This window comes from Pholcus phalangioides, unplaced genomic scaffold (assembly GCF_987345545.1).
Source record: "Pholcus phalangioides strain wild (caught in Gottingen) unplaced genomic scaffold, Ppha-v1.0 ptg000013l_1, whole genome shotgun sequence".
NCBI lineage: Eukaryota > Metazoa > Arthropoda > Arachnida > Araneae > Pholcidae > Pholcus > Pholcus phalangioides.
The window spans coordinates 15752377-15772695 of record NW_028301606.1 but is presented as its reverse complement, the minus strand read 5'-3'; positions in this window follow the sequence as shown (position 1 = coordinate 15772695).

Below are 20319 nucleotides of genomic sequence, written 5' to 3'. Positions count from 1 at the left end.
CTCAATGAGTCTTCCTGCCAATCGTTTTATCCCCCCCCCCCCCCCGTTATTGCCACCTAATCAGCCTAATCATTTTTCGGACATCTCATGTATGTAATGTTGAAAAAAAAATCTCTGGAGACCTGATTACGAGTATGCAGGCTGAAATTATGTGGCAGTCGCTCTTGTGGCCGGGTAGTAAATACTGAAGAATTTAGGCCGGTCGTCCACGGAAAGCGACAACAGGCGGCAAGCTACGGAAGCAGCGAAAACCAACATTGAGTCCGAGGAAATATTTTGAAAAACCTGAATTTTTTTCAGAAAATTTATTAAATCCATACTTAATGAAACTCTAAGACAAACTCGGAAAAGGCATTCTTGTTGTTAATAAATAAATGATTATATTTAATCAATTACCACTCTTACCGTAACTACCTACGGACAGCAATTATCAATTTTCAGCACCCATGTTCAAGCGGAAAAGGAGAGAGAGGGGGGGGGGAAGAGGAGTGAACAACGGAGTGAGTGGCGAGAAAGAAAGTAAACAACTATACTGCACCTGCGCAGATACGGCAAGAGGCGTCAGATCACATTATTTTCGGAAATTTTTCTCGTCTGCTCTGGAAGCCGGAAAAATATCTTCATGGAAATGTGTAGTGGGGTGTTACCGGTTCATCAATGTGTCGATGTTGTTGCCGGAAATCACTAGCTGAAGATCGTTTCTAATGGACAAAGTTCTCTTACTTTCTGTGCAATGGGATCGATCTCGTGAATACAGATATCTGCGCGCGACTTGTTTATCACTTCGCTTCTCATGCACGACCGGCCATAATGTTATTTACACTGGTCCTGTAATTTGCATAAGTGCCGTATCCTTTCCGACATGATAGAATAGCTTATACTAGTGTAAAAAAAAATTCTTTCAACGACTCACATGCGGCAGAAAGCATCTGAGCTGCTCCGTGTGCTGTCCCCTATCTAATTAAAAAGCTCTCAAAGATTAACCGCTGACTGTTTCCTGCGAACACCGAATGATGGAAAATTCTGGCGCAATATTAAGTAAAAACTGACTGTATGTATGGCCAGAATAGTGTGGAGACTAATTGAAGAAGAAAAAAGAGCCCCGGACACACACCACCATAGCAACACATGATTTTCTGATAAAAAGCGAAATGTTCTCAAATACGAAATGTCAAAAGACTTTTTTTGACTTCAAGTCCATGCGTACATACCTCGATGAAATTTACATATAGGGTGGTCATGAAATAACTGCCGATATACTAGCTCATAGCGGCCGCAAATAGGCCGATAATGCTAATACAATTCTAAAGTAGATATAGGTCTGAACGTCGGTCAGATGTGGAAGAAGTTCCCGACTGAGCATTTAGCGCACAAAACCCTTGGTGAGATTATTTCTTTGTCTGAATCCTGCGCTGGCGTTTATGCTGATACAGGGACCGTTTCGTAGGTCTTTACCGCTCTGACCATTTTGCAATGCATAAAACTGAGTGTTGCTATTTGAATTTTTCCAAATTTTGTTGCTGTAACATCTCATTTTTGAACGCGTACTCTGAGAAATACCTATATCTCGAATTTCATCAGCATTACTTGAATTTTGTGGCCGCTAGGGGCTCATATATTCGCAAGTAATTTCATGGCCACAATGCACATGAAAAATTATTTTGATTGATCTTTCGAAATTAAATGATATACGCTAAAATTGATGCCAAAAATAATGCTGAATAAGTTTTAAGTGTTCCTTCGGGGCTTTGTGAAACATCCGAATTTTTTTTTAATGTACGTTTTTTGCACAATTTTTATTAACATAAACTGATTTTTATTAATATTACAGATGGTATTCATGAGAGATACAACCTGTACTCACGGTCTCTTTACCCCTGTGCAGTGCCAACCCCTCTCGCTCTTAGAGAGATTCGAGTTAGACCAGAAAAATATGATTCAAACAAAAATTTCGAGCCTCAAATTTTTCCACCGCCTTGCTGCTCCTACACGTGTTACACATGATTGAATATGTATTATAGACAATTATCTTATATATTCTCGGTAAATTACGCAAATCGGTGACTCATTAAGTGCGAATGTATCAGCTTCGCTCAAGATTTAGTCATTACTTTATTAAATAAGTGAACCAAATAATGACTCATTCAAACAGCCTTTTTCCTATCGAATTTTATTACTCATTAGTTAATTAATTATCATTAAGGACTAATCGCAGGCGGGTGTATTAAATGACGGAACAAGTTAAATCGATCTCTTCATGGGCGTTTTTTTACAACCATTTTATCCAAAGATTGCTTTAAAACACCTCATGGGTTACCAATAGTATGGGCTACACATCGTATAAATTGATTCCCCTTATGAAAGTTTACGAGCTGCATATAAAGCAACAACTCGATAATCACATTTCTTTTCAATTTCTTAAGAACTAACAACTTTTTAACTACCGGTCGAATTAACCAGCAGTAAGATTAATTCAACACCTCTCGTTCGAGCGCCTGATCCAGTGAATTTACCAATTTAGTCGATGAGAATCAAGAGTTTGAGAGTAGTTTCAGGAGCGCGAGAGGTGACACCTGGTGCTCATTTACATCCCACTCCACACAGTAAACCGGGCAATTATAATCGCAAACATCTTTATAAGTTTGCAGATGCTAAAGTAAATCTACTTGATAATTTAGTTCGACAAAGTGACATGGCAACCATCATCTGAATGGCGCTTTCAATCAGGCTCGGGTCTGCCTCACCCCGCTACGCGAAGCTCGCAGTAATATTTAGACCCTCCCGCCTCCAAATGCCAGCTCCCGCAATGATGCTAATACCGTCCATAATCGCTCTAATGAGACTAATTGAAGATTAATACACCGTGAATATTAATCCCGTGGCAATGATGGATACCTTCATTACTATGCAAATTGAGACGCGGGATAAGGGAGTGAACTGTAAGTTAAAAAATGAATGAAGGCTCGGGCTGTAGAGTGGGCGGTCGCTGCTAGAACGTGTCTGCGATGACTTAATCTATATTTAAGGTTAGAAGAGAGAGAAATCGAAACACACACACACACATATAGGAACTCATGAGAAAAAAGAAATGTTTATGATTATAGATTGGTAGTGTGTGTGTTACATGTCAAAACTCCCATACAGTTAATCATAAATTATGATTTCTCGCTAATTTTTGTCCTTTTTTGTAGCTACTGCTGTTGGAACGCTATAAGGAGTAGTATTTTTCACTCCCCCCCCCCTTTCCTAATTTTTTTGTATTAATTTGTGGGTTTTGATGATGGGGGTTTTTTTCAGACCTTGTTGAGTTCTGTGCGCTTTCAGTATTGCTGGAAAAATTAGAAAGATTAACGGACTTCGCTCTTCCCTGGTAATGAAAACAGGGAACGCAATTCATAGAACGACTTAATTTAATGAAATGAACGATTTAACTTTTATGCGAAGCGCAGGTATTTTTAATATATATATATATAGTGCTATACCGCATGCTGTTAATTTTTATGTTTCAAACCGGTTTTAAACTAACAGTTAATGACATTGTCTGCTACAAATATTTCGGGCAATTCTGTTTTTATTTGGTAGGTGGCAGCAGATAACTCATCTTGATGGTGTTCCTAGTAGGGGTTACAGATTCGAAAAGGCCAGTCCAATCTCCAAATTCGAGGACGCCAGTGAGCGCACCATTTTAACGTCACTTTTCTCAGTTTTCACAACAGATAGTGCCACTAAAAATCGTAATTGAGCGTTTGCTTGTTTTCTTTGTTTCTGAATGGAAAGCACCCCCATCCTCCTCATCCTTTACGACATTATAAATGTTAATTCCAAATAATAGTATGCTTAAAATGGATATTGCGAGCGGTTCTTCCGGAGCGGTTTTTAGGACTGTCTTTTTCATATAATTCGGGAGCTAGCTGAGCTGTGTTTAGAATAGCATCTGTCCTGCTTGGAGGCAACATTTTGTACTCTGGGAATTTAGACGGTTAATTTTCAACGACTTTTTTGGCACCAAAATTGACAACCCTGACAGCAGCATCCGGATTTGACTCGTTTTGCTGACACTTTATCAACCAACCGCATATCCCGTTTATTTTATTTTTGGTGTTAATTTATTCTTAGTTTTCCGCTATATTTCTGTTGATTATCGCATATCAGATAGGCCCATGAAATAAATTGCATTTTTTTTTTCTAATTGCATGTATTATGTTTTGTATTTTTAGGTGATCTTGAATTGACTTCAGTGAAAGCGGGGATTGCTTGGCCGTTGCCGTTGCTAGTTGATGCAAAGTACCGGGCACCGAGCTCTCGTCTTCTCCGTCTTGGTTTCTCTACTTAGGTACAGATATTGATCTAACAATGGCAAAATGATTGCTTAAAAACAACCATCGGTTATTTTTTTATATATATTATATAAAACCCTTATACAAAAATATAATATTCCCACTGCTACAATACGATATTAGTATATTGATTTACATTTTCACCAATTTGCAAAAGTTAAAACATATTTTACTACTTCTCTCAGATTATACATATTTTTATTTTAATAAATCTCGATCATTGCAAACATCCTCAATATCTACAATACTAAATATAATTTCACTAAAGTGACTTACTTTGCCACAAATTATAAAATTTACCAATCTTTTACAACATAAGTTTACAACATCTTTTACAGTATATTTACATTCAGAGGAAGGTGATATGTTTATATACATGAAAAACCCAACAAAGCCATCAGAACCAATTAATGTGACTTTTGAGCTTTTGACAAACACATTAAAATAAATAAATAAATAAATAAAATAGAGTGAGAGGTTACAAATGGTTATTAGAATTTACAGAACATTAATACACCCCCCATACAATCAGAATCATTTGATTTCACTTTTGCACATTTGACAATTATATTAGATTTTAAAAAATCCACATGCTGATAGGCCATATAACAAATGGTTATATAATTCACACAAAGCGTTCATATTATACACCTTTCAAATATTACAATAATCAATTTAGTGAATAAATGTATTTACATAACACATTCTCACTCTACCATGTAAAAAAAAAATCCATATGTAGTGATTGACATTGCTATTATTTGCAGTATTTTACAAAAAAATTAATGTAATTAATTTAAAGAGTAATATTTATCTATACTAAACTGTTGGAAAGAAAGTGCAAAATAAAGTGCACGAAAACATGTCGCCACGTTAGCACTTAGAACTCTTGTGGAAAATTAACCATCTAGGCAGCGATTGGTCAAATCATGTAGGAATGTGGCGGGTGGAAGAAAGGCACAAAAAAAAAACCACATTCATACCAAAGAAGAGATATATGTTTGGGAGTGGAAAAAAATCCCGGAAGCCTTAAAAGGAGGATGAAAGGGCGGATTTTCTAGAACATAGAATGACACTTGAAATAACATCAAAAGAAGGACGTCTGATGACCCTACGTTAGGGTCATGCATATGCATCTAGTGTTTGCAGACTCGAAAAGGCCTTCGCCTGCGTGCGAACGTTTAGTAACGTCACTTTTCCCAATCTCCACAACAGATGGCGCCACAAATCCAACCAATAAAATTTACCAATCTTTTACAACATAAGTTTACAACATCTTTTACAGTATATTTACATTCAGAGAAAGGTGATATGTTTATGTACATAAAAACCCCAACAAAGCCATTAGAACCAATTAATGTGACTTTTGAGCTTTTGACAAACATATTAAAATAAATAAATAAAATAGAGTGAGAGGTTACAAATGGTTATTAGAATTTACAGAACATTAATACACCCCCCCCCCCATACAATCAGAATAATTTGATCGGCCACAACAATAAATTTTTGCAACTAAAACAGAACTACTAAAAAAAGCCGAAAATATTCTGGGAGTTCCGACGGCTATTAGCACTACCTCCTATATACATGTATATAGGAGGTAGTGCTATTAGTCAATGCGTGTTAGGGAAAAAACCACGAAGACACACTCATATCAATGAAGAAATACGTGTTTCGAATTGGAAAAAAAACTTCCCTAGAAAAATAATTCCGAAAACCTGAAGAGTAGGACAAAAGGACAAATTTGAAACGGGGGACTTCTGGTAACCATAGTTTCTTGTATATGTATGATATAGTCGATTTTTTAAACACAAGGGGTGGGAGGTTCGGAAGTTATCCTCCATTTATTTTATGTCTGCTTCTTCTTAAATTGTTTCATGTTGAAAGAAAACATGCTCAAGAAACATTATTTTACCTTTTGCTATTATGTGCTTTCCAAACTTCAATATTTCCATACTGCTACAGTAAATATGGAATTGCGGAGCAATAGCGGCATTCAAAGAGTGGACAAACTCTCTCGCATTTCGATACCATACGATACATAAGTGCTTGCGAAGTGAAATTTCAACTGCTCACGTTTATGGAACATTAGATTTTTTTGCGTAATTTATTTCTTGAAACTTGAGGTTCATATTTTGAAAACTCCTGTTTCAAACGGGTCTTTATTTTCATAGAAATAAAGTACACCAGACCTCGAACTAATGGAACGCTAGAAAATATTTCGTATCACCGAACTTACTACCAACCCCTGAAGTATTAGCAATTCATGAAACATGTGCGCAAGTAGACCATAACACTCCCGCCACATATTCTCATATCAAAAGATCTTTTGGCCATTGAAATTTTAGTTTCATGAGTCTATGCGGAATGCAAATGCGTGGCTCGTGTAGCCACGCACATAATGCCATTCAGACTACGGTTATCGACTCTCTTCCCAACCGTCTTACGGTTAGCAGTACAACAAGTATACGTGCCGTAAACGCCGGCAATAAATTTCTGTCGCGTTTCTGGAAAGATCTAATTAGAATTTACGTAGGGGGTACAAATGAGCAGTTGTTGGACACATTCTCAACTGAGATCGCATTCTGTCCAGTAGCGATAACGTAGAACGAGGTTCCAAGTACGACACGTCACTAACTAAGTACAAAATATTCCTCCGTTTCCCAGCATTATATACACGAGAAGTAGTGCGAACATCATTCTTAAAAGCTGGAAATGCCGGACGTCAAATTGTGTCCTGAAAGCTTTTCTGGGAATTGGAAGTTTACGGGTGAGAGAGAGAGAGAGAGACGAATAGAGAAGGGAGAATGGGAATTTAAAATGCATCGGAGTCAGCTCATTAAAACCAAGTACATAAATAGATACAAAGTTAGCCGCGTTTCGATGCGCGAGAGCTCTCCAGCGATAGCGATTGATCCTTCGACTAATCGGCTTGCAAACAGCGAGGATTGCAACGCTATCGATGCAGTACATATTTGTGCAACGCTTCGAATTCTGATGGCGATCCATTTAGCATAGCCTCTTCGCGTGGATTTCATAGAGTTATAGTGAGTGAGAGATAGACCATGAAAAGGTGTAGAAAGGAGAGAGAGAATACGGGGAGAGAGCGCGGATAGAGAGGATTCGATTGAAATTTAACGAACTAAAGCGAAGGAATTACTCGGAAAGTATGCCGAAATTAACGAAGGCTATTTGGAAATTTAATTTAGTGGCTGTTAAAACTATACCATCGGAATCCAAATCCCTCGGACTAAAACGATTGAACTGCGTGCATGAGTTTTGGGAGCTAAACACAGATAGATCCGGCTTTTGTATTCGATTTCATCTGTTGGGTTGCTAATCAGTATTTCCTGGATTATTAAGTCTCAATTTGATGCGTTAAATTAGCTAAAAACTTACTGGGAATCCTGTGTTGAATGTAAACTGTGGCCTATGTTTTGATATGCCTTGAAGTGCATATGCAGATTAGCCGATTTATCATTCTGGAGCTGATATCGGACAACATTCCCGCATAGCAAGTTAAGCAAAATTTAACTATTATTTATTTATTAAATAATAGTACTGTATTATTATAAAGCTGTGAAATGAATAATATAAACAATCACGGTATTTACCGGATAATCCCTTACGATTTCGGAGCCTACGTATGAAATGAGCTCTAGCAGCATGAGTTGTGTGAAAACTTTCGCAGTTCATTCGAACGGGAAACATATCGCCGAAATTTTGGCAAAGAGCGTTAACTTTATCAGTGACATTGATGAGATATTCCGCCTTCTTAAAAGCCCTTCATTTTACCAATAACACGCTTATATATACTTTGTAAAGAAGATTTATCAGTGCAGTACATTTTCCTATTCCCCCCTTTACTTTGCCACTGCTGAAAATCGGAAGAAAGCCTACTTTATGAAAAAAAAAGAAAAAAAAACCACAGATATGGGTTTTCACGGATGGATTTAGTTGTTTCTGCTACAAGCAGTTAAAGCGTTAATGATGTCACGTAAAGACTTTAGTCTGCCAATTCATATTATAAGGTATTTATATTTATATACATGTATAGATGTTATGTATGCTTATACATACAAAAATGAATGTTTAGGTGTTTATAAAACCTCTTAAGGTTTTTCCCATGAATTTAGAATCACCCTGTAACAATAGTTCCTATTCTACAAATAAGAAATCCCAAAAATGCCACAAAAATATTTTTTCATTCCGTTATTTCTCACCGATACCATTTTGTTATATTCTTTTTCTTTCCCACGCATACGAACTTAGACTAAAATCCAAGTTTATCTTTCAAGAGGGCATTAATCTCCATTAATTCGTCACACACATATAATATTCTTATGACAGGGTGATTCCAAATTCATCGAACAAACTTTACGGGGTGATATAAGACACCTAACAACAAGCATTTTCGATCGTAGAATTTGTAATCGAATCGCAATAGGAAAAGCGGTAGATGATGTTTTTGGAGAGTGCGTAGCAGTAATTGACCAAAAGAAAATATTATATTTTTCTGACGGATTTGCTGCAATAAGTGCAATCAACCATTCGAGAGTGTTGTAATATGTTAGGTTTTCTCATTGAGCAACCTGGGTAACGAAAATTCAACCACATGTCGTTATACCGCTCGGTACAACGTTGATGGCCCTTGCACCAAATAAAAACCAAACTCCAATCCAGTTCGAAGCCGCATATACATCCCGAATAGTTGATAGCACATCGCAGCGAATCCGTCGTAAAAACATATTTGTGTACTCTTAGGAAAACATCAAGTACTGCCTTTACTATTGTGATTCGACCATACATTCTATGAAAGATACATGCTTTATATGTCTTATATCACCTCCTAAAGTTTGTCCCACGAATCATTCTGTATAATAATAACTCCTATTCAACAAATAAGAAATCCTAAATGTCACATAAGGACTTTTTTTCATTCCATTATTTTTCACCGATGCCATTTTTGTCATAGTCTTCTTTTTCCAACGCATATATGTGCCTGTCAGTAACTCAATTTTCACGAAACCAAATGGGCCTATGACGAGCAATGATACGAAGTTTCTAGAGAAATCAGGAACATGTTCGGCGCGTGCTGCAGGAAAAAAAAAATTATACACACGAAATAATAATAAAATATAGAAAAAAATGCAAGAAATGTTAGAAATGATAAAAAAAACAAAATATTCTGGCTGACAGCAGCAATTCTGAAGGAAAAAGTTTGACTGTCGTAAGCTCGGTTGGTCGTAATTCTAGTATAGAATTCTCTGATAGCTGCATCGTAAGATTTCTTCTCGGCACTTCAGAAATGACATTTGTCGTACTAAAGATATTCCGCTGACTCCTAGGCTTCCTCTCACACCACTGACTGCTTAACCTCTTTTTCCTGTCTTATCCTCATTTTTTTTTTCTATCTTACGTCAAGTTTCTTTCATGTCTTTCACTATTTTTTTTTTTTTTACTTATTCAGTTTCATTTTCTCGTTCGTTGATCTTTTATTTCTTTTCTTTTCCTCGAGGCACAAAAATGTTTCTTTGATTCAGCGATGAACTAGTAATAAAAACATGTAAGAAAACACAAAAAAAAATTAAGGATAAGATACGAGAAAAAAAAAAAAAGAATAATAAAGTAAAGTTGGTAAGAGTTTGGTTTGCGAGTTGTTATTATTACTTTTGCTAATACAGCGTTCTCTCAGAATCATTAAATGCAATTTTTTTTTTTTTACTTTTGGTCATGAACGTTTACGAATCAAAAATAATAATTATTAAAATATCCCCGAAGGTTTATTCAAATTTTAGTCTACGTCATGATTTGATTTTTTGTTCGTGATTTATTGGGCACTTAAAAAAAAAAACTTATATATATACTTTATTATATATATATTTTATTTTAAAAGAATAATAAATGATTGTTATGTCTTTGAGCAATAATTTGGCTTCGTAAATGTAAATTACGGATGGATATGTGTGTTTTTTTTCGATTTGGATAAGATTTCATTTTTTTTTTTTTAAATGTTTGATCTGAGGGAAAAAGTTCATCAAAAATTGAGTGATTTTCTTCCAAGAATACCGTACATTGAATTTCTGCACTTTTCGTTCGAATGGGAGGAAGGTATTTGGGTGTATGGCATTTCATTCAAATTTAACATTTCAAGATAAGAAAAAATTATGATAATAGAAATAGACTAACAAGAAATTAACTAATAACAAAAACTTGAAAAAAAGTACAGGGTTATCTGAGTGTCAGTTAAAATTTTAAAGTTTAAATAATGTGTGTAAAGATATAAAAACTGCACACATGATATAGACGACGTACAGTTTTTTATTTGGAATTTAACACCACAAAAATTATTACACAAATTATCAACACATAACAAAAACTTCACCTGATAACAAAAAGTAGAATTAGCATTACAATGCATCTGTTGGCAGAAATTAATATACCAATTAAAGATAGGTTAAACATCTTCCCAGTGCCATCTGTTGACCATTTTCTGAATAAATTTTCATAGTTTCAATAAAACCACATGTCATTTTTAGCATTTGTGTCAATTCTTATTTTCTGTTAATATTATTAAACTTTCAAACGTTGCCTGGCTTTAGGATCATCCTGTTCACAGTAATTCACAGTATGCGAACTGTAAAAAAGAAAAACTTTGAGGAACTTCAAATAATTCTAAAAGAAAAAAAATACTAAAATATCCTATTTCTTATTTACGGTGAATTAAAATATTTACTTACTAATATTGTTTTATCAACACAGTGATGCGAATAAAAAAATTTTTTCTTAAATTAAACTTGAAAGTTTCCTGCATACTAAAGTTGAACATAGTCAATAGCATATAAAATATTTTCATTCTATCTACTCTCATCCGTATAACTGTGTATATATGTGCCTTCCTCTGATTCATTCATTCATTAAAAAAGTTAGAATTTATATCTTCCTTATACACTGCATCTTGAATAATTAAAATTTTTAAAGCTTTTTTTATTTGTATTTCATGACATGAAACAGTTTTTGAAAAGAACATGCAAAAGTAAATTTCATCATTGAATGAATGTTTGTTGATACATGTACGATTTATTTATTTTGCGGGAATATAAATTATTGATGGCTGAACAAAAAAGTTTTTGTTAATGGTGTTTGTTGTGGTGTATAAAATAAATAAGTTCGAGTTCTTTCAGAAATCACCAAAACAAGGAAAAACAAGAGAAATTTTGAATTAAATGGATAGAATGATCTCAATTAAATTCGTTTTTTTTGCCTGGTTTTTTAGAACTTTGTAACTTACTCCCTCTCTCTCTCTCTTGACTGAACTTGACCCTAAACGGAAGAATGCTTTTAGGGTTTTTATTGAACCCATCCATTGCTCTCTCTGACACTCACACACACCACAAGAGCTCTTTAAGAATTGTTGAAAAGAAACTGACAGGTCTAATCAAGTTTGTGCTCTTTCTTACTTGTTTTTGGTTTTATTTATTTTATTATTTGTGTTGGTCAGAGCAAATTTTATTTTTCCTGTCCATCTTTTGCCATTGAACTATTTTTTTCTCAAATAAATACAAAAAACAATGAGGCTTTTTTCTTTGTTATGTTCTGCTCCAACGACTCAAAGTAGTGCTGAAGAAATTTCGGGTAAATTTCTTGATGTTCGTGACCATCTGTGGTAAAAAAGGATGTGACGAAGTGTCTATGTGTGCATGTTAACTGCTGGTGTCTTGAAGATGGAACTAGATGAGGTGAGATAAGATAAACAAGGGAAAGTATTTAGCCTTTCCATTCTGCTGTTCTTCTTATTCTTTTGCCTCTGAAAAAGAGGATGAGGAGACCCATCTCACCATTGATCCATTCTGGTGCTTCGTATGTGAACATTTTTGACAGGTGCATGATTGATGACCATTTCCACTCTTTTACTCGTCGTGTTCGCTAGAGAGAGAGAGACCTTTCGCGATACATACATTCTCTCCAACTTATTTTTGACAGGATAAGGTGGTAGTGAAGGTGGAAATGCTGATGCAGAGCAATCTAACTTCACTTGGTGATGTCCAAAAAGTTTGCAGCCAATTTTCTGTTGCAGGTGCTGAAAAGAAAATTACTTGTTTTGGACGTTATCTTCTGTCCACACGTAATGTTGACTGTGCGTAATCGTGTTGCTTGAGTGAAATGAACGGAGTGTTAATCTTCTAGAGAATTTTCTCGTCAAGTAAAGTAAACTATTTATGTCTGTTTTCGTTGCAATGACGATAATATTTTGATGGAATGTCAAGATTAGTGACTTATTTTGAAAATTGGTCAATTGAAGACTAAGAATGGAAGCTTAACTGAAGTTCTGAAGTTCCTGTATTTTTTTTTCGCTCGTTTATCTCACTTTCACACGGCTTTTAAGTAAAATATGAATTTTCGAGACTTTGTAAAATCTACCAAAATTTGAGTCTTTATTTACAGAAGATTTGATTTGAAAACCAACGGTTTTTTCCCTTCAAATCTTTGTAATTTGAAATAAGTTAAGTAGAAAATACATGGTGATCCATAAGTCACGCAACCCGTTACGAAAAATTTAATTTGCCAAATTCTACTGATCGCAAATGTAAAGTTTTTTCATTGACAGCAGCACTTACTGGTCAAGATTGCAAGTCGTTTTTTTTTCATTTTCCATGCTCACTGATACTCTCAGTGGCTCTTTGTTTATTATATGATCAAGATGTTTTTTTGTTTTTTTTTTGCCATAAGCAAATAATTTTTATGATTAAACAATATTTTTCAACTCATTCGTTTGAAGCCGTTACTGAGGCGTTCAAAAATGGCTTCCCAAATGTTTCTATGTCCAATAAGACAAACATCTTCCGATTGGTCCCATTTTCGAGAAACTAGAAATTTTGAAGACCGCATGAGAAGTGGGCATCCGTCTGTACTGAGCCAGCATGGAATGCGCGACATAAAGAACAAAATGTTGTACTGTTCACACAGCCCTGCAGAAAAGTTTAGCGCCTTCGTGTTCGGATTGTTTCGGAAACGAAAGCTCCATATCAGATCAAACGTCAGGATTTAGTGCACCGAGAAAATCCACACGTCTGTCATGAAAAGACTCCCCATTCGATCAAAATCGGTGTGTGGTGCTCAGTTTCACGCCGTACGAAAGTGCGGGTCCATTTTTTTTAAAGAAAAAGTGAATGGTAAACAGTAAAAGGATTTATACAAAAATTGCCACGTTTTTAAGACAAATAAATTACACTGGTCGAATGGTCGACGCGTTTCGGCTCTTCAATGGAGAGCCGTCATCAGGACCTCGTGGTCAGAACTCACACGAATGAAGAGTGATGTTTACGTCTGGTCGTCCGAAGAGTTCGCCTTTGTATTTGCTGCGTCCGAGTGGTCTTTGGATGCGAATTGGGGAGCCATCTGTTGTAAAGTGTTGAAAGTTTTTTCACGACTGAGGTTAATAAAGCCTGTCCAAGCTGACGAAATAGGTGGTGTGTTTCTTCCATCATTAACGAGGAAATTCTGGCATGTTCTGATGAAGTATCCCTCGAGAAAATTCAATTCCGAATTGTGTGTTGCTTTTTTAAAAACAAATGCTTTGTTTTTACAAAGCATTTGTAAAACAAAATGCAAAGACCACTCGGACGCAGCAAATACAAAGGCGAACTCTTCGGACGACCAGACGTAAACATCACTCTTCATTCGTGTGAGTTCTGACCACGAGGTCCTGATGACGGCTCTCCATTGAAGAGCCGAAACGCGTCGACCATTCGACCAGTGTAATTTATTTGTCTTAAAAACGTGGCAATTTTTGTATAAATTAAAACCAGGCAAAGTTACTCATTTTTTTGTGATAGTAAAAGGATTATTTCTGGTAATTCATTGCACTGTTGGATGAAAATGAACGTTTTGCTCTTTGCAACAGAATGGAGCAACCTGCCATACGTCTAATAAGAAAATGAATTATTCCACACACTTTTCGATTATCACTTTATTTCAAAAGGATTTTGGCCACCAAGATCACCGGACCTGTCATCCTCTGATTTTTTCTTGTTGGAACATCTGAAGCCAAATGCACAAGAGTAATCCCCATTTAATTGATTAACTAAATGAAAACATTGATTCGAAGAGTGAAAAGGTGATTGTGCCCTGAGAAAAGTGGCCAGAAACCTGGCAAAAGTAATGCGCGCTTGCATTGACGCAAAAGGCTCACAATTTGAATAAATTTTGCAACATTTTGAAGCAAAATTCGTTTTCGTATCCATAAGTGTTATCTTCTTCGAACTGTATAGATTTTTTTATTACTTCTTGATAAAATTTTAAAATTAATATTTTAGAACCTGTTGCATGACCTATGGATCACCCTGTATTTTTAAATGTAAGATATGAAAGTTGGTAGATAATTATCAAAAAATACTTTAAACATTTTATGAAATAGAATCATATTTCTTAGCATAAGATTATATTACGCCTACTGTACCTCACCACTGTGCCACCAACGGGGTTCGAACCCGATTCCTCACGGAGAGAACCCAGCAGGATGCCCACATGACCACACATTAGATTACAGTACACATCATATTGCAGATTAGATTACAGTGCGCATTAGATTATATGCACATTTCGTGGTGTTTCTGAATTGGTTACGTAGATTATAGATAAGCTCCCTTAATTCTAAATTTAATATTGTGAATAAATGAGTTTTTTGCTCTGTATTAAAAAATTATTATTATTTATCATCAATGTTATGCTTCAAATTTTTAAATAAAATTAAACAATTTTTTTCAAAGGAATAAATCGAATAATTTATTATAGATTTGGGTTCTATTCTGACCATAAAACCATATTTCTATGTTATACAATCGAAGTTTTGTGCGATGAAACACATATAGATTTCTGTTACAGAATTTTTGGAAATAACAGCTCAGTCCTCCCAGTCATTTTTCATCTCTAAAGAAACGACTTCAAAGAAATCGTCGAAAAGAAGGCATACAAGATATCAACCATTATATTTCAACCATTACCGCAATATATTATTAACCATTAGCATCCGAAATTCTATAAAGCAATTTATGAAACTGAACTGAAATTTCATATTTCAATATTTAATTATCTGAAACTTTAGTAATCATTTCTTACTCATTTATGATGAAAGTTCACTTTTATCGTGAAAGTAAACACCGCTAGCGATAATCCATATATGTAAGCAATGTATTTCAAAATTCTTTCTCACTTGGTGCATATGCTCATTATGCCCTGATTTTGAGAAATCTTGCTAGCGTTTATACTTTATATTGGATGCTTAGAAATTCATTTTATTTAAATTAAGATAATGTTTTGAATTGCAAGGAGAGTAAAACATATATATTTTTGAACTAGACTAATGTTTTTCAGTTCCGGATATTCCAAGGTTATCCAAAAATGTGTGAATATTAATATACATATTATTCCGAAATTTTTTTTAATGTCACATAAATAAGGAAGATTGAATTTAAAAAAAAAATGTTGGTTTCGATGTATTATGAGTAACTTTATTCCTTATGATAAAACTTCCCCTGCTGTCTAATTTATATTCATATTTTCATACATTAAATTTTAATAAAGTTTTTCATCCATTAAAGAATAATAATGAAATAAAATACATTTTTCAAATTAATATATACAAAAAAAACCTGACGTATAATGTTCGGCTGTTAATTTAAGATAAATAAATGGATGTAAATTATATCTTTCATATTTCATGTTTTAGACAATTCTGAAAATGTCATCAAGAAAAATCTTGAATAAAGTTCTTAACATGTCTGTTGAAATATGTAATCAGCTTGAAAAAATGAGTTACTCATTATTAATGTAATTTCATAGTTCAAATTTTTTATTCAAAAAAAATAAATAGTACAATCCATTTATTATTTTTTCTGGAATAAAGCTCATGAAAAGATCCCCCGCATATTTTAATAAATGTGGAAAAATGAAAAATATATATATATATATTTATATATTATTGCTCAAAAGAGGGGAAAAATATATATATGGGTGTTTTAAATTATTTTCATTTACTTGGTTTTGAAAAGATGAAATTTCTTTATATCAATAAATTCGATTTTTCCCCCTTCTCTTGAAAATCGCTTTTCTTAAAACTCCCAAGGAAAATAAAATAAAAATGGAAATCTTTCTTCGCACACGCCAAATAAATAACGAGTTTCTTTATTTCTGAGCTCCATTCATTCATTGAAATAATGTTATTAGTCTGGGCACGGGTAGTTATTTAAACAATTACCTGTCATAGGGGATTATCTTCTTTTCCGAAGAAGCCAATGAAAGTGTTTGAAATATTTATTGGATCAAATCTAATTTACCCTTCTGTCTAATAATATGTCCGTACGTTGAGATGGAAGAATAAAGCGGCATTTCTGGGTAGAAAAAAGAATAAAAGACGAATGCCGTAATTCTTCTTTTTATTAATATTATTAGTTTTACTTCATCGTTTTCCGATATTAACAGGAAATAATTTATCATTAAATCTTTTAAATCTAATTAATGGAGGCTGGTGTGTTTCTTGTGTCAACAAAAGATCTTTAATGCGTCCGTTCGCATAAATTTTGGAGAGGGTAGTTTCCATATTCCCTCATTATTGTTATTATTATTATTTTAATTTTGTTTTTTTAAATATTTCATTTATTTCAACTCGCTTATTAAAAACGATGAGAATGCTTCCCATAATAACAACTGTAGGTGGAGATTAAGCTTCTATAAGTATTAGATGAATTAAAATTGTGATGATTTGAAAGGAATGCATTTGTTCGATGAAAGAGTTGTTCCCCAGAAAAATATGTTTCTGTATTACGATATTTCATCTCAATTGATCAAGATTACAACTACTAAATATAAGTTTGTTTAGATGTGAATATGCAGTCTGTTAGGTTCTTAATAATGTGTTTTATTGAATGAAAGGTGAAATATATTTTTGAAAAAACTATACAGTCATTAGAATTTCTGTAAATGCGATGGTAAACAGTATTATAATAATCATTAATGATATTGCATATATTGCAATCATTATATATAATCATAATGATTATAATCATAATTTGAAAGGATTTTTCTTGTATAATCATAAAATGGTTGCTATGCGGCAACCATTTATCCATACTGCTCCATTCATAAATATGCATTATAAATGGAGTAGAGACAGCCTGTCGTCAAGATTATTGATTGTCGAACAAATTCGATAGTCAGATAAACGAAAAAAAATTGCAATTTAGTTTCGGAAAAGCGAACACGAATACACTACATAGTAAATAATTCAAAAAAATTGCTTTATAGCGAGAATAAATCGTTATTGCACGATTATGGATTAAAACATGAAAAAACATAGGTAAAGAAACAAATAAAATACCCAAGGGAAGCTGTTAAATTATGTTGGTTTCAGTGATGTTCGAGAAAATTTTATTTGAATTGCAAAAACAGGAAATTTTACAATACATTAAAATTTTGAATAACTATAATCGAACTTTGTTTATAACTATAATGGTGACAACATTGAGAACGATTGGTTCAAAGGACTTTGATCACCTAAATTATGGGGGCATATAAATCTGAAATTATATCTTCCTCTTGTTGCATATTTTAAGATTTATTAGAGACTATTTGCCATTTATCACGAGATTCTGCAACTGTTCAAATAGAGTAAAAACGATATTCAAGAGAAATAAAACTTTTAAATTCCTTTGCTTAAAACTTTGCTTTATGTTATACCTTTGTAAAATGAAACAGCTGAGAAGCTTTCGTGAATCATTAGCATATGTTGGTTCCTGTTTCACGTAATGGTGGTGGGTTGAAATGAAACCCATTATATTGTCATTATAGCAGATGTTAGTCGGATTGTCTCCGTCCGGGAAATTTAACTTTCACCGAAAGCATGCATGTAAATATATCTGCTTAAACTCATCTTTTATATTACAAATTTTGATACATTAACCTGAATGCGAAAAATATCCATACTGCCATCATTTGCAAACCGATTCTTATGTAAGTTATATCTTTCATTCTACAAGGAACGTTTCCATGTAACTTTGACATATATTAAATGACGGAAATACATTGAAGCATACCTTATGTACATTATATCGAAATTTTTTGACATTTTAGACGTCGAGAATTTGAAAAGCGGAGCTGGAGGAAAGTAGAAAATTCGAAAACGGAAAATGACATCTTGAATTTCCATCGGTGTGAAAGATGTCTGAGGTGCTATCAAATGGAATGTGATAAAATTCTCATAAATCTCAAGGATTCTTTTCATTTTGAAAATCAAAAAAAAAAGTACCGTTTCTTCAAACCTCTGTGATATAAAAAAAATAACCAACAACTATTTTATTATACTATGCTTTCAAGTAATGATAATTCTAAACAAAATGAGAAAATCTTAAAAGAGGCTCGTTTAACTGTATTGGATATGTTAAATTTAAATTCAATAATATGAATAACTGGACAGCATGGGTGTCTATAACAATGGTTTAAAAAAATATATATATATGGCAAATTAATTTGATTTAAAACAATGATAAAACTTTATGAAATGCGATAAATTTTGAAAGTGATAAAAAAATTTCCTTTCTCTCAAATCATAACTCCATGAAATTGAAAAAAATAATTCTGGTTCTCATTATTAATTATCATTAGTTAATTAATTCTAAATCAAATAATTAAATCTTGAAAGGGTTCATTCAATTGTATTGAATAATTTCATAACATTAATTAATAATAGAATTGCACGAGTGTGTGTAAAAATAATAACTTGGAAAAATTATGAAAATATTTATAGTTAATTGCTCCGCTTTTTGAAACAACAAAAAGAACTTCGAATGTGACAAATTAAGTCGCCACACACACAATTCCTTTCTCTTCAATCAATAACTCCAAGGAATGGATCGATGTAAAATGATATATGGTACTTTTTTTTATAAGAATCTCAAAATTGGTGACCAGAAAATTTTTCCGTAACACTTTGGGGGAAACCGAAGTACGAAACACAATCACGATATCTAATTAATCAAATACAATTTTTTTTCTCATCATCACCACTGAAAATGTTAATTTGCTTTTTCTTCTGTTTTATGAAGAAAATAAAAGAAGGAGAAAAAAAGAATTTTCGAAAAAAATAAATTTCAGATAATTACGACATGCGTGCTCGTTTGACGTTTCAAAAACAAAATATTTTGTGAAAAATGAAAATGAGGGAAAATTCGCGTAAAAAATAAGGAAGAAGAAAAATACTTTGTTTTTTATTCCTAATTTTTTTTACGTACAATCTTTGTTTCCCTTATTATTATTATTTTTTTTTTTGTAAAATCACAATCAGATTCTTAGGTTCTATGTTTTTATTTTGTTTCTGTGCTTTCTAATTACGCAAGTTTGGTTTTTTATAGTTCTTTATATACTCATATAATATTTTTTTGCTTTTGAATGCAGAGAATGAGATAAAAATGCTAATTCTAACAACCTGTCATACTGTTGCTGAATTAGTTCCGTAACATTCCTGTAAATAATCAAATTTAATTAAGGCTGCTTATTTGGTTAGTTTGTTCGTATCTTTACGAGTTTTTTCTTCTGATTTCTTTATATTTTCTTTGACTTTTTTCTTCCTTGCTTTGTTCTTTTACACCTTATTACGTTAAATAGAATCGCAATCAGAATGCATGAAGAAATCCGCGATGAATCATTTTCTGCAAATCCCATTGAAATCGATATGTTTCTATCAGCATTGAGGTACACCTCAATGATAGTTTAAATAAGATTGGAATGGTTGGTGTATATTAGAGCTGAGAAAAAATATATTTAAAATAAAGCTTTTGTTTTTAATCTGTGAAATAAATAATATATGACTGATAGCAAAATTTCAAAAAGCAATATTCTTTGTTTCTGTCATTTTTTGCGCACCGAAATAACTCTCTCAAAAATGTTCTAGACCAGTGTTTCTCAAGCTTTTTCAACCCATGGCCCCCTT